Raw genomic sequence first — 14,179 nt, forward strand, 5'->3', positions numbered from 1 at the left:
AACCTATGAGATGCAGATGACACAACCTAGCTTGACGGAAGAGAAAAGTACTTGAAATATTTACTGATGAAGGTCAAAGATGATAGCCTTAAGTATGGATTGTACTTCAATGTAAAGAAAATTAAAATCCTTACAACTAGACCAATAAACTGTTGTTGTCAGGGCCATCGAGTCAGAACCAACTCATAGCCACCCCATTCACAGCAGAAAGAAACAATGTCCGATCCTGGGCCAACCTCACTACTGCTGCCTCACTTGATGCCATCAATTATGCCAATAAATAATATCATGATAAACAGAGTAAAGATATTAGCTGTCAAAGACTTGCTTGGATCCACAATCAACGCTTATAAAAGTGACTATCAAGAAATCAAAAGATGTATTAAATGAGGCAAATGAACTACAAATGTCCTCTTTAAATTTTTAAAGAATAAAGAAACCTCTTCAAAGATAAAGTTGTGCCTGAGCCAAGTCTTGGCATTTTCAACGGCCTCACATGCATATAAAAGCTAGATAAGTACTACAAAAACATGCCAAAGAAATTTTGTTTTTGAATCAATGTTTTGGCAAAGAATATTGAAAATATCAAGGACTGCCAGAAGAACAGACACATTTGAATTTTAACAAATATAGCCAAAATTCTCCTTAGAAGTGATAATGGTGAGTTTTGTCTTTTGTACCTTAGCAGGGAGCAGTCATCCCTGAAGAAGGACATCTTGCTTGGTAATGCAGAGGGACAGTGAAACAGAGAAACACCTGTAATGTGATTTATTGACATAATGAAAGCAACAAGTTTTTTATTTAAAAAAATAAAAATTGTGAGGATAGTGCTCTCATTCCAGGTGAGGATTGTGAAACTTCTACTCGCATATTTTGAACTGGAGAAGGATATCTTGCCTGGGAATGTAGAGGGCCAGTGAAAAAGAAGAAGGCCCTCAAGGAGATGGATTAAATCAATGGCTGCAAAAATGGGCTCAAACATAGCAATGGACATGAGGGTGGTGGAGACTAGACAATATTTCATTTTGTAGTACTCATTGGATAGCCCCGTACAATATCATCATCTAATAGGTGTGTTATGTGTATTAAGTGAGATAACATGTAAACAATATAACCTAGGAATGTGTTTAAAAATTCATGATAAAGATCCAAACTAACAGTGAGTCAAATAAACAAACAACACACAATAAAGTTTATTTATTATTCATGAAAATATTTGAAACTATTTAAAATCAGATGGTCCAGGACTAAAAAGGTAGTTCTGCTCCCTAATTTACTCTTACACAGGCCTTTTTCTCAAGAGCAAATTATAATTCAGCACATTTATATCTTTGCTTGTCCTGACAATGTGCTTACATTTTAGTTTATAAAAATAACAGGAAGAAGAAAAGAGCCAAGAGTCTACAGCATTTGTCTTTTAAATCATGTTCCTGAAAGTTGTGCAAATACTGTAGAAGGAACACAGAATGAGAAGCCCACTGTATGCCATACAATAGTTTCTAGTACGTAATAAGCCTGTAATGTGTTAAACACATGTATGTTGTTAAGTGCCATTGAGTGGGTTCCAAATCATATTGAATTTGTATATGGTTTCTGAGGAGCAGCTGATGGGTTTGAACTGCTATCCTTGTGGTTCAAAGTCTAGTGCTGATACTACAGCACCACACTAGGTGACTTATATTTATGTATTGTTGTTGTTGCTAAGTGCCATCTTCTCAGTTCTGACCCATAAAGACCCTGCATAATGTTTTCGAGGAGCACCTGGTGAGCTTGAACTGCCAACTTTGTTGTCCACTGCACTACACCAGTACTTCTATATGTATGTATAAGAACTGTAAATTATCAGCAAAGCTCATTCTGGATTAATGTGTAGTGCTTTCAAGTATTTAAATTAATCCATTTTCCTAAGCACTCTAATGTTTGTTGTTGTGAAGTGCTGTAGAGTCGATCCCCACACATAGCCACACTGTATAGGGTTTCGGAAGAGCCAATGGCGAGTTTGAACTGCCGATCTTGCAGTTCAAAAGGCTTTGCAGTCTGGCTCATTAACCCACCGTGCCACACCAGGACTCTGCCAACTACTCTAATAAAACTTGCTAAATAACGGAAGAAAACTGATTCTTTCTTCTATTTTTTTGTCTCAAAGATAACTTCAAAGAGCATTTTTTTGTTGTTGTTTTGTTTTGTTTATCTCCCTCCAGTAATGAGCATCTATTCAATTTTAGAAAGGGCAGAGAATTTTGTAGGGCAGCATCTTTTAAGTAATAAACAGATGCCTATGTGGGAACTACATTGGTTTCTAGAAGTCAATTTCCAAGGGGGAATTTTTTTAGAAATGAACTTAAAGAATATTTAATCAGACTTTTCAAGGAGACCATCATTAACAGAACTAAATTTTAGAATAAGGATCTAGGTAGTCATTATTACAGAAAATTAAATTTAGAAAAATGGTCCATAAAATGGATACTAATTAGCTCAATTGCATATATCCTCATGTCTTCTTGTATCTGTGATAATGGTTTGTAGCCTAGAATAAAATGGTAAAACAAAATAATATATTTCCATCACAGTGCTATCCTTTTAACAGGGATTTGATAATCACATTTTATTTCCCAGAATACTTGACCTTGATATTTCTCATTGTGGATTCAAATGCTGCTCCTCACTTGATGATAATTTATTATCCTCTGGTAGCATAGTGGTTACGAGTCGGGCCGCTAACCTCAAGGTTGGCAGTTCGAAACTACCAGCTGTTCTGCTGGAGAAAGATGAGGCTTTCTGCTCCCGTGAAGATTTGCAGCCTCGGAAATCCTGTACAGGGTCGCTATGAGTCGGAACTGACTCCACAGCACTTTACAATAGCAACAACAAACATTGCAAAGGAGGACATAGCGAGTGATGTGATTAAAGATTTAGTCAATGAACTGTTGACGATTAAAGAGAAGTACAGTAATTGTAATGCAAACTTTCATCCTTACCTCAAGCTTTTTATTTATTATTTATGGAAGATAGTGGTTGTCTTCTGGCTTATTATTACTAAGAATCACTAGTTATTATTAACAATAGAAGATAACTAAACAAAGGTATGCTATACATATGTATACAGAAAGAATACAAAAAGTTTATGCAAAAGTTAATTTGACAGATAATGGGATGTTTTTGAAGACCCTTTGTGTGGTATAATATGTAAGTCAGTCTATACACATATCACACTGTAGAATTACATAGAAAATTTTAAAAATAGAGAAATTATAAAACAAAACTGCCTAGCTGGGACTAACTTTCTAAATTTGTAATTTGAAATTCAAGAGCTTATGTTTAAAAAATTTAGCAACCAAGTCTTCTGCCATTAGAAAATGAAGCATGGGAACATTTATAAAATGTCATCACACAAAATTAGAGGTTTTTTAAGGTATGAGAATAAAATAAGTAATGACAGATTTCTGCATCTCTACACATCACCTACTAAACTTTCAAGAACATATTTTGGGCAAAAATCTACTTTCAGAATTAAGGAAATGGAAAATGTGAGAATAATGATAAAGCTTTCAAATCATGGTATAAATAAAGTTAATCAGCTGCATTTAACCTAAACAAAAAAGGACAAAAGAGAAGAACATCTGTTAGGGCATCAGTTAAATTGTAGATTGCAGTTATGAAAACTTTATAAAACAAGTAGGAGCAGAGATAACTGAGTAAATCCAAACAATTTTCTAAATTCAGTTGTCCATGGTTGTTCTACTTATCAAAATATACTGGGTGCATTTTTGTGAAACCAAATGTTTACTGAAATGAAAATATAAGTAAACCAAGTATGTGTTCATGTCCAAGATATATTTGCTGAAGAAATTAAATGTTTTAAGATTATCAAGACAAACGTTTTTTAACAAACTGCTTTTCAAATGGATATTAACTTTCTTTCTAGTTATTACAGGTGTGTTTCTCTAAACAGTTGCTTCAGGATCAAAGTGACCAATATTAAAAAAATAAAACAAAGAAAGATTCTTGTTGTCATTGTTGTTAGGTGCCATTGAGTCTGTACTGACCCTTAGCGACCTTATGCACAACAGAACGAAACACTGTGCCATCCTGGGCCAATCTCACTACTGTTGCCACGCTTGAGTCCATCGATGATGCCACTTGCTCAATCCATTTTGTTGGGGGTCTTCCTCTTTTTCTCTGACCCTCCACCTTACCCAACATGATATCCTTTTCCAGTGACTGTTCTCTCCTGATAATATGTCCAAAGTATGAGAGACGAAGTTTGGCCATCTTGACCTCCAAGGAGCACTCTGGCTGCACTTCTTCCAAAATGGATCTATTGGTTCTTTTGGCAGACCATGGCACTTTCAATATTCTTCTCCACACCATAACTCAAAGGCATCAATTCTTCGATGGTCTTCCTTATTCACTGTCCAGCTTTCACATGCATATGAGGTTATTGAAAATATCATGGCTTGGATCAGGTGCACCTGAGTCTTCAAGTTGACTTTTGCTCTTCAACACTTTAAGAAAGTCTTGTGCAGCAGATTTTCCTAATACAATACGTTGTTTGATCTCTTGACTGCTGCTTCCATGAGTGTAAGGTAGAAATACCTTATAATACAGCAATTCTGCTACTTGTTATATATCTCCAAGAAATATGAGCCATAACAAAAGTAGATATATGCACACCAATGTTCATTGCACTATTCACAATAGCAAAAAGATGGGTACAGCCTAAGTGACCATCAATAGAAGAATGAATAAACAAACTTTGGTACATACACACAATGGAATATTATGCTACCTTGAAGAATAACAAGGAAGCTGTAAGCCACCACATAACATGGATGAACCTTGAGGACATTATGCTTAGTGAAATTAGTCAGTCACAAAAACACAAATATTGCACTAGACCATTATTGTAAACAGACATATTATATTTCAAGCATCAGGGAGGAAAATACAAAAGAAGGGATGGGATGGAAGAACAAGGTAGATAAGCGAACACTGAGACCTGTTTGCATGGGCTAAATGGGACAGAGGTAAATAGCGATGCATGCTCAACCTTGTAACAACAGGGCTCTGTGATACAGGGATTGAGGCATAGTCTGAAGAGGGGTAGTAATACTGAGATGATTGACTGTCTTATGAACATTGGTTTCCCTTGCCTACTATTGTAAAACAGACACGTGAGTGGGATAGAAAAGAATGCTGGGAAACGTGATTATACAAATCTTGTAAGTCCTTCTTCAGCCTATAACTGACTGGAATACTTTAAAGGGGTTCTACAACTTGCCCAGTGAAATAGCCACTGTGGAGCCTTTGTAGTGTATAGGACCTTAAGTTAAACCTTGAGCCCCATCCAGAATATTGTGATGTGGGACAAGCAGACCAGCCTGGAACAGCTAGAGTGATGGTAGATACATCTTCAAAGAAAGATCATCAGGAAAAACCCAAAACAAAAATGGCAGTATGGCTACTACAAGAATAAGTAAATTATTCACCAGGAAGCCATCAAGGCAAGCAATCAAGTTTCTTCAGTACAAACCCTCCTATAAGACTGAAATTAAAAAGGGACGCATTAGCCGGCATGTAAGCTTAGCTGGTGCCCACATTGGTCTACTGGTGAGTGGAAGAGGGGGTAAGGCAACAATGAAAAAATGGACTGAGTTCAACCATGTTCCATAGACTCCCATTGAGCTGGAGATGAGAGAGAGAAGAGGAAGGGCTGGTCGGACCAAAGTGTGATGATACCTGGGGACATCTGAGCCCATGGACAAGGATATAGCCACAGAGAGCTATAGCTGAGAGTGAAGCATCCAGCTAATGTGAAGGGAGGGAAGATGCACAAGAAAATCCAAACTTGCAGATAGTACCCATCTGACCTAAACTCGATGGATTGATAATCAGAATTAGAATAGTTGTTATTGTTAGGGACCATTGAGTCAGTACTGACCCATAGCGACCTTACACACAGCAGAATGAAACACTGGCCGATCCTGGGCCGACCTCACTACTGCTGTCATGCTTGAGTCCATCAATGCTACCACTTGCTAGAAGAAGATAAAAAAGAAAACAATTTTTAATAAAGGAAATGAATGTAAATTGTTACAATTTGATGAACTTGACCTATACTCATTTAATAGCTCTAAATACCAACAGACAGGGAAGTAGTCTTCATATCAAATATCAATGCTATCCCTTCTGTGTACAGGGTAGATAGGGATGGGCAACTTAGACATTAGCTACCTAAAATGAGGGGGCAATAACAGAAGCAACTGGCTTATAAATTTTCAAGAGATAGTATAGTTTAAGAGTTCCCACTGAATAGTTTTGCTTGTCTAGATGGGTCTCCTGAAAAGAGATATGTATAAAGTTCTTATGATTCAGTGGTGAAATGTTATTCTGACAATAATATATCAGAAATGTTATCATGACTAATTTCAACTATCACAATTGTAAATGTAGAAGTTTTGCAACAAAAATGGGGGAATGGTTATTCTTATAGAACAGAAAAGAAGACCCTAGGACCATGATGGAAGAAGAGCACAAACAGAATGCAGGATCCTATCCAAAAAAGCAGCGATACAAAAGATGGAGGCAGAGATAGGGACATGGAGACAGGGAGCATCTGAGGACTCTAAATTCATGGAATTAGAGTGACTGAGAGCTGGGGGTCAGGAGGTAGGCTTGCATTATGTGCCCTTTGGGTGGTGTAAATTATATATAAGCCTGAGTGTTAAAAAAAAAAAAAAAAAGAATTGAGAGAAATACTGTTAACTGATGGTACATGGAGGGGATTATAATCCTTTGTAATGAAACAAAGTATATGATTTGTTGAATATAAAGCTGATGATCTGCCCCGTAAATTTTCACTCCATTCACAATAAAAACTTTAAAAAAAAAAAAGAGTTTGACTATTCTTAGGTTCAACTGTTCATGATGCTGCTTTCAAAAGCTGTTACAATTTTTTTAATAATTTTTTTGTTATCTTTAGTCAATTCTTGCCTCATGTTGAACACCTCTAATATTTTTCTTGTTACCCGTGGCGGGTGCTCTCTTGGCACCATCTCTTACTGAGCTAAATTAGGTCCAGACACTTTATTTTTGCTGAATACCAGCCGTCCTATGGGATTCTTCCATTTTCTCGCCACCAGTCATGTCTGGTTCACCATATGTTGCGTTTACCATCCTATGAAAATGCTGACTGGAAGAATACACTACTCAAAACATATAATTTAGAGGATTAGGGGAGAGGAACTCTCCTGAGTAAGAAAAACTCCTTCTGACTTGTTTCTTTTCCTCACATTTATCAGACTTTATCAAAGCAGAAACATCAAAACATTTTCTGTGTTTTAGGAAAACATAGGGAGCAACATAAATTCTTAGATAAGACTGAGCACAGAGAAATGTCTAAGAATGTTCTTACTTCAAACACTCATATCTAGACCTTCCTAGTTACACAAACATCTTTGATAACACTTTGGCCCCGAGTGTCGCTGCCAGGATGCTCTCTTTCTCACACACAATGTATCAGGGCAGAACATTTCATAAATTACAATATTTTAACCCATGTTATGCCAGACTTAGTGACAGCAATCCTCACATCTACTAGTCACCAACACAGATCTGCACAGCAAATGCAGCATTGAAGAAGAGGAGGGTTCAACAGGAACAGGTTCAAACAAGAGTGTCTACCAAAATGGTGCTCAGGTCATTGCTGGGCTGGTTTTCACTGGGAAAAGCACATTAATTGGCTTAACGAAAAACGAAAGAGAAATAAATAAATAAATGTGTTAACGTCTTACTTATAATTTGCAATGTTTGTTTTTGTTTGTTTGTTTTGTGATTTTAGAGTTTAATATCCAGTCTATATTTTTTGGTCTACCTTTTTTTCAATGGGGTTGCTATTTCCATCTCTGCCTTAACCAATAAAAGACAGAAATTGCTGCCATACAGCCAAGTTATGATTGCACCCTAAAATCCCACCATTCATTCAAGAATCAATATCAGCTTCTTTATACCAGAACAGTGTAAATAACTAACACCTGCTAAAATCATTCTGAGTTGAGTAGTGAGAAAAGTGAAAAGAGACACTCATCTCCTGATCACATCTTCCAGGAGGCATTCAAAGAGCTGAAAAATACACCAACATATGTTTCCCTAATTATTAAAAACATAACAGAATCACAATGCCTAAAAAGAAACAGATTTTTTTTTTTGCTCTTGTCCAGAAACAAGATAGAGTAGCTGAAACAAATGAGCTGGAGTTAGATTTAGACTTTCCATGGAAAAGAATGCAGGCTTTGGAACAGCTTGATAAAGAATTCAGGAGAATGATATTGAGGTACATCTAAATCTGTCACAGAAAATTTGAGGAAAATAAAGATGTCAGAAAAGTGCTAAAGAAACAATCAAATATAATAGAAACAGCATTGGGAAAAACTCAAAACCTGCAAGAAAAGGTCCAAATGATTGACAATAAAATATCAAAAATGGACAATATAGTGAAAGGGCAAAGGAGTGGAAATGGAGGAATGTAAGCCCACACCAGCCAGCTTGAAGATAAAATTTCATAATACTCCTAAAATAGAAGAGGAGACAGAAAAAAGAATGAAAAATTCTTAAGAAAGTCTATATTTTGTGTGGAACATCAAGAAAGGTAATAACTCATGGATGATTGGAGTCCCAGAACAGGAAGAATCACAGAAAAAACACAGAAGAAATAATCAAAGGGAATGTGGAAGAAAATTTCCCTAACATCCAGAAAAATGAGAAGATAATAATTCAATAAGCTGAATGAATCCCAGAAAGGATAGACCCCAAAAGAATATCACCAAAAGTTCTCCAAAATCAAAGACAAGGAGAGAATCTTCAAAGCAGTTACCTACAAAGGAAAGCAAGTAAGATTAAGCTCTGATCTTTCAGCAGAAACCATGAAGGCATGAAGGAAATGGGGAGACAAGAGAGTGATAGAATGGATAACAGAAGAGGATTCTTTAATATGCTGTCTACAAGAAGCACACCTACAAACAAAGGCAAAAGCAGATTTAAAATTAAAGGATGAAAAAAATACCAATCTAATGCAATAAAAAATGAGCAGGAATGACAATACAATTCTCATATACAATAAACTTTAAGGCAAAACTCAGCATAAGAGACAAAGAAGGACATTATCTCATGATTAAAGAGTCAGTTGAATTAGTGTACATACCAATATTAAATAGCTATTGTTACAGACCACAGGTATTGGGGTGCTGAGGACCAGTGTCATGGACGAAAATTCCAGCACATAACCACGCTCCGACCTGCTGGCCAGAGACCTTGTGGGCCCAAGGAAGTAACCTCCGGACGTCGTGGGTCATTGGCTTTTATGAACTCACTGTGGGGCCAGCTCTGTATAATTCTCTTTAGTTCTCTTAATTCACTCTATGCTTCGAACCCCTGTAATTGCAGCCTCTGAGAAAATGGTTTCTTAATGTGACTCTCTTAATGTCTCCACTGTGTTGGCAGTGCTTAAGGTTCTAAGAACAAATCTCTCTGAGGAACAGACTCTGGCCACTGAGCTAGTATGTCCAAACTGTTCTTTATCAAATTATTCAGTTATGTTTGATATTAACTTAATACATGAACCCGTGATACCCATGGACAAATATTAAAACAAAACACTTCTCCTAAAACCGAGGCTGTAGAAAGTTCCAAAAGCAAGTTTGCTAGAGCCAGGCTGCCCAAGGAATTAACTCAAAGTAGATTGGTAACTTCCAGGTTTTTGTTTAAAGAACAAAAAGACTGCCATCTTAAATCGCTTCTACATGCAGTCCATTCACCTAGGTGCTTGCTTCCTCCTGCAGACCTGGCCCTGGCAGCCGACAAAGCGGGATTCCTTTCACTCCTTTTCACCCTCCCCCATTCGAGATTAGGTGCTATAGGTATGTTAATTAGCCTGGAGAAACCGAGTTGCTGCCCCGGGATTCGAACATGAAAAGTACAATGTAATAATTTGCTTGAATTTCTGGACAATTATGGATGTTAAATTATCAAGACAATTTGTGATGTATGCTTTAGAATTTGTACCTGTAAATCCTTGTGCTCTGTGTTGAACAATTATTCACATTTCACTTCTGTTCCCCATCTTAACGAACCCTGCCTTCCTTTGTGTAAAGCTCCTCCCTGAAATAAAACTGGGGCGCAAACCGAAGCCCGCATGCGTTATGGATTGCAGCTCAGGCAGGCATTGCAGTTGGCAATGTGTGCAAACGGCATGCTTAGACAAAATGTTTACAATGCAGGATCAGTCTGACGCTGGTTATGCATCCGCCCTAGTTCCAGGGTGTCTTTGTGTCTCTCTTGTTGTGTCTTTGTGTGTATTCTTTATCTGTTGCTGTTGCCGCCAGATCTCCCAACTTCGTGAACCAAACTCTCCTGTCGAGGCTGGTTCTCTGCAAGCTATGCTCCCAAATAAAGAGTTCCAAAACATAAAGCAAACCCTAATAAATTGAACAAAGAAATAGACAAATCTACAGTAATAGTGGGGAATTTAAATACATACATCACTTTAAAAAAGGATAGAACCACCACAGAGAAATCAACCAACTTGACCTCATAGATGTGTTCAGAGCATTCAACCCAACAACAGCACAATACACATTAATTTCTAGTGAACATTAAACATTCCCAAAAATATGTCTTAGGTCACAAAACAAGCCTCCACAAATTTAAAAACACGAAAATATTACAAAACATCTTCTCAGATCACAATGCTATAAAATTAGAAATCAACAATAGGAAGATCAAAGAACATGGAAACTGAAAAACATAATGCTTAAAAGCTACTGGGTTGTTGTTGTTGTTGTTGTTGTTGTTGTTATGTGCCATCAAGTCATTGATGACTCATAGTGACCCTGCGCACAACAGAACAAAGCAACCTCACAATTGTTGCCATGCTTGAGCCCATTGACGCTGCCATTTTGCCGATCCATGTCACTGAGGGTCTTAATCATTTTTTCTGAACCTTCATTTTATAAAACATGATATTCTTCTCCAGCAACTGGACCCTCCTGACAATATGTCCGAAGCAAGAGAGACAAAGTTTGGCCATCCTGGCCTCCAAGGAGCATTTTGGCTGCATTCTTGAACTCATATCTGTTTGTTCTTTTGGCAGCCCATGGCATTTTCAATATTCCCTTCCAACACCATAATTAAAAAGCATCAATTCATTTACGGTCTTCCATATTCACTGTCCACCTTTTGCATGCATATGAGGTTATTACCAAAACCAAGGCTTGGGTTAGGCACACCTTAGTCCTCAAACTCTTCAACACAAATCTTGTGCAACAGATTTGTCTAAAGCAATATGTTGCCTGATTTCTTGACTGATGCTTCCATAAGTGTTAATAGTTAATCCAAGAAGAAAGAAGCCCTTGAGAATGTCAAGGCTTTGATAAGAATGTTGTTTATTGCTCCAGTGGTGAGGATTTTTATTTTCTTTACATTGAGATGCAATACATACCGAAGTCTGTGGTCTTTGATCTTCATCAGTAAGTATTTTAAGTGTTTTTCACTTTCAGCAGGCAAGGTTGTATCATCTGCATATCACAGGTGGTTAATGAGTCTTCCTCCAATCCTGACTCCACGTTTTTATTCATATAACCCAGCTTCTCATCAAAATACAGGTTCAATAAGTATGATGAAAGAATACAACCCTGTCACACACCTTTCTTAATTTTAAAACATTCAGTTTTCCTATGTTCTGTTTGAACAACTGACTCTTGGTCCATGTACAGATTCCTCATGAGCATAATTAAATGTTCCAGAATACTCATACTTCACAATGTTGTCCATAGCTTGCCATGACCCACACAATCAAAAGTATTTCATAGTCAATAAAGCACAGGTAAACATCTTTCTGGTAGTCTCTGCTTTCAGCAACGATCCATCAGACATCAGCAATGATATCCTTTGTACCCTCTCCTCTTCTGAATCTGGCTTGAACTTCTAGAAGTTCTCTGTCAGTGTATACTTGCAGTGATTTCTGTGTAAAACTTTAGTAAAGTTTTACTTGCATGGGATATTAATGATATTGTCTGGTAATTTCCACATTCCGTTGTGTCACCTCTCTTTGAAATGAGCACAAATACTCATCTCTTCCAGTTAGTTGGCCAGATAATTGTCTTCCAAATTTCTTGCCATAGATGACAGAGTGCCTCTAGTGCTGCCTCACATTCTTCAAAGATTTCAATTTTGATTCCATCCATTCCTGGTGCCTTGTTCTTTGCCAATTCCTTCAATCCACCTTGGAATTCTTCCTTCATCATCATTGCCTCTTGATCATATGTTACCTCTTTATACGGTTGAACATTAACCATTTCCTTTTGTAACAGTGGCTCTGTGTATTCCTTCCATCTTCTATCGATGCTTTCTTCATCATCCAATAATTTGCCCGGAGAGTCCTTCGATAACGAAAGTCGATGCTTGAATTTTTTCTTCAGTTCCCCCAACTTCAAAAATGCTGAGCATGTTCTTCTCATTTGGTTTTCTGACTCCAGATCTTTGTACATTTCTTTGTAATCTTTGAGTTTGTCTTCTCAAGATGACCTCAGAAATTTTTGGTTTGGCTCTTGGATCTCCTCATTTCTTGCATTTACTTTAGCATCTCTGTGCTGGATTGCAAGTTTCAGTGTCTCTTCTGACATCCATTTTGATCTTTTCCTTCTTCCTTGTCTACTTAATGACTTTTTGCTTTCTTCTATTATGATGTTCTTGATGTCATCCCACAATTCTTCTGGTCTTCAGTCTATAGTGTTTAATGTAGCAAATCTGTTCTTCAGAAGATCTCTAAATTCAGGTGAGATTTATTCAAGGTCATATTTTGGCATTTGTGGACTTGTTTACATTTTCTTCAGCTTCAGTTTGAATTTGCATATGAGCAATTGATGGTCTGTTCCATAATCTGCCCATGACCTTGATTTCACTGATGATATGGAGCTTTTCCATCATCTCTTTCCACGGATGCAGTCAATTTTATTTCTGTGTAGTCCATCTGGTGAGGTCTATGTGTATGATCATCTCTTATGCTGTATACAGAAAGTATTTGAAATGAGCAAATCACTGGTTTTGCAGAATTCTATCATGTGCTCTAGAGCATCATTTCTATCACCAAGGACATATTTCCCAACTACTGATCCTTCTTCTTTGTTCCAACATCTTGATTGCATTTTTGATCAATTTCAGATTGAAGAAGTTGGTAGAATTCTTCTGTTTCATCCTCACTGGCTTTAGTGGTTGGTGCATACATTTGAATGACAGTGGTATTAAGTGGTCTTCCCTGTAGGTACATGGATATTATTCTATCACAGACAGTGTTGTGCCTCATGACTGATCTTGATATGTTCTTTTTCATGATTGATGTCACACCATTCCTCTTCAATTTGTCATTCTTGGCATAGTAAACCATGTAGTTTTCAGATTTAAAATGGCCAATACCAGTCCATTTCAGCTCATTAATGCCTAAGATATCAATGTTTATGTGTTTCATTTCATTTTTGATAATTTCCAATTTTCCTAGATTCATACTTTCTACATTCCATATCCCTTTTATTAATGGTTGGTTATAGTTGTTTCTCTTCATTTTGTCTTGTGCCCCATCAGCAAATGACAGTCTCACAGGTTTTACTCACACAGGCTTTACTCCATTCAAGTCATCCCAGCCAGCTCTACTTTTAGGAGGCAGCTCTTCTCCAGTTTCATTTTGAGTGTCTTCCAATCTGAGGGCCTCCATTTCTGGCACTATATCTTACAGTGTTTCTCTGCTATTCATAAGGTTTTCAGTGACTAAATATTCAGAAATATTTTGTCACCTCTTCTTCCTAGTCTGTCTTTGTCTGGAAACTCATCTGGATCCTGTCCACCATGGGTGACCTTGCCAGTATTTAAAATACCTATGACAGAGCTTCTATAATCACAGCAACTCATAAACCACCAAAGTACAACAAACAGACAGATGAGTGGTGTACTGGGTGGGTAGTAGAACAACAACAACAACAAAAAGTAGAATTCACAAAATTCTTAGAAACAAATGAGAATGAAAATACAACATACCAAAACCTTTGGGACACAGTAAAAACAGTACTGAATGGACAATTTATAGGAATAAACTCAAACAGTACCACAACATCTCCAACGATTAAGAAAAAAA

Source organism: Chrysochloris asiatica, unplaced genomic scaffold, assembly GCF_000296735.1.
Source record: "Chrysochloris asiatica unplaced genomic scaffold, ChrAsi1.0 scaffold00338, whole genome shotgun sequence".
NCBI classification, from domain to species: domain Eukaryota; kingdom Metazoa; phylum Chordata; class Mammalia; order Afrosoricida; family Chrysochloridae; genus Chrysochloris; species Chrysochloris asiatica.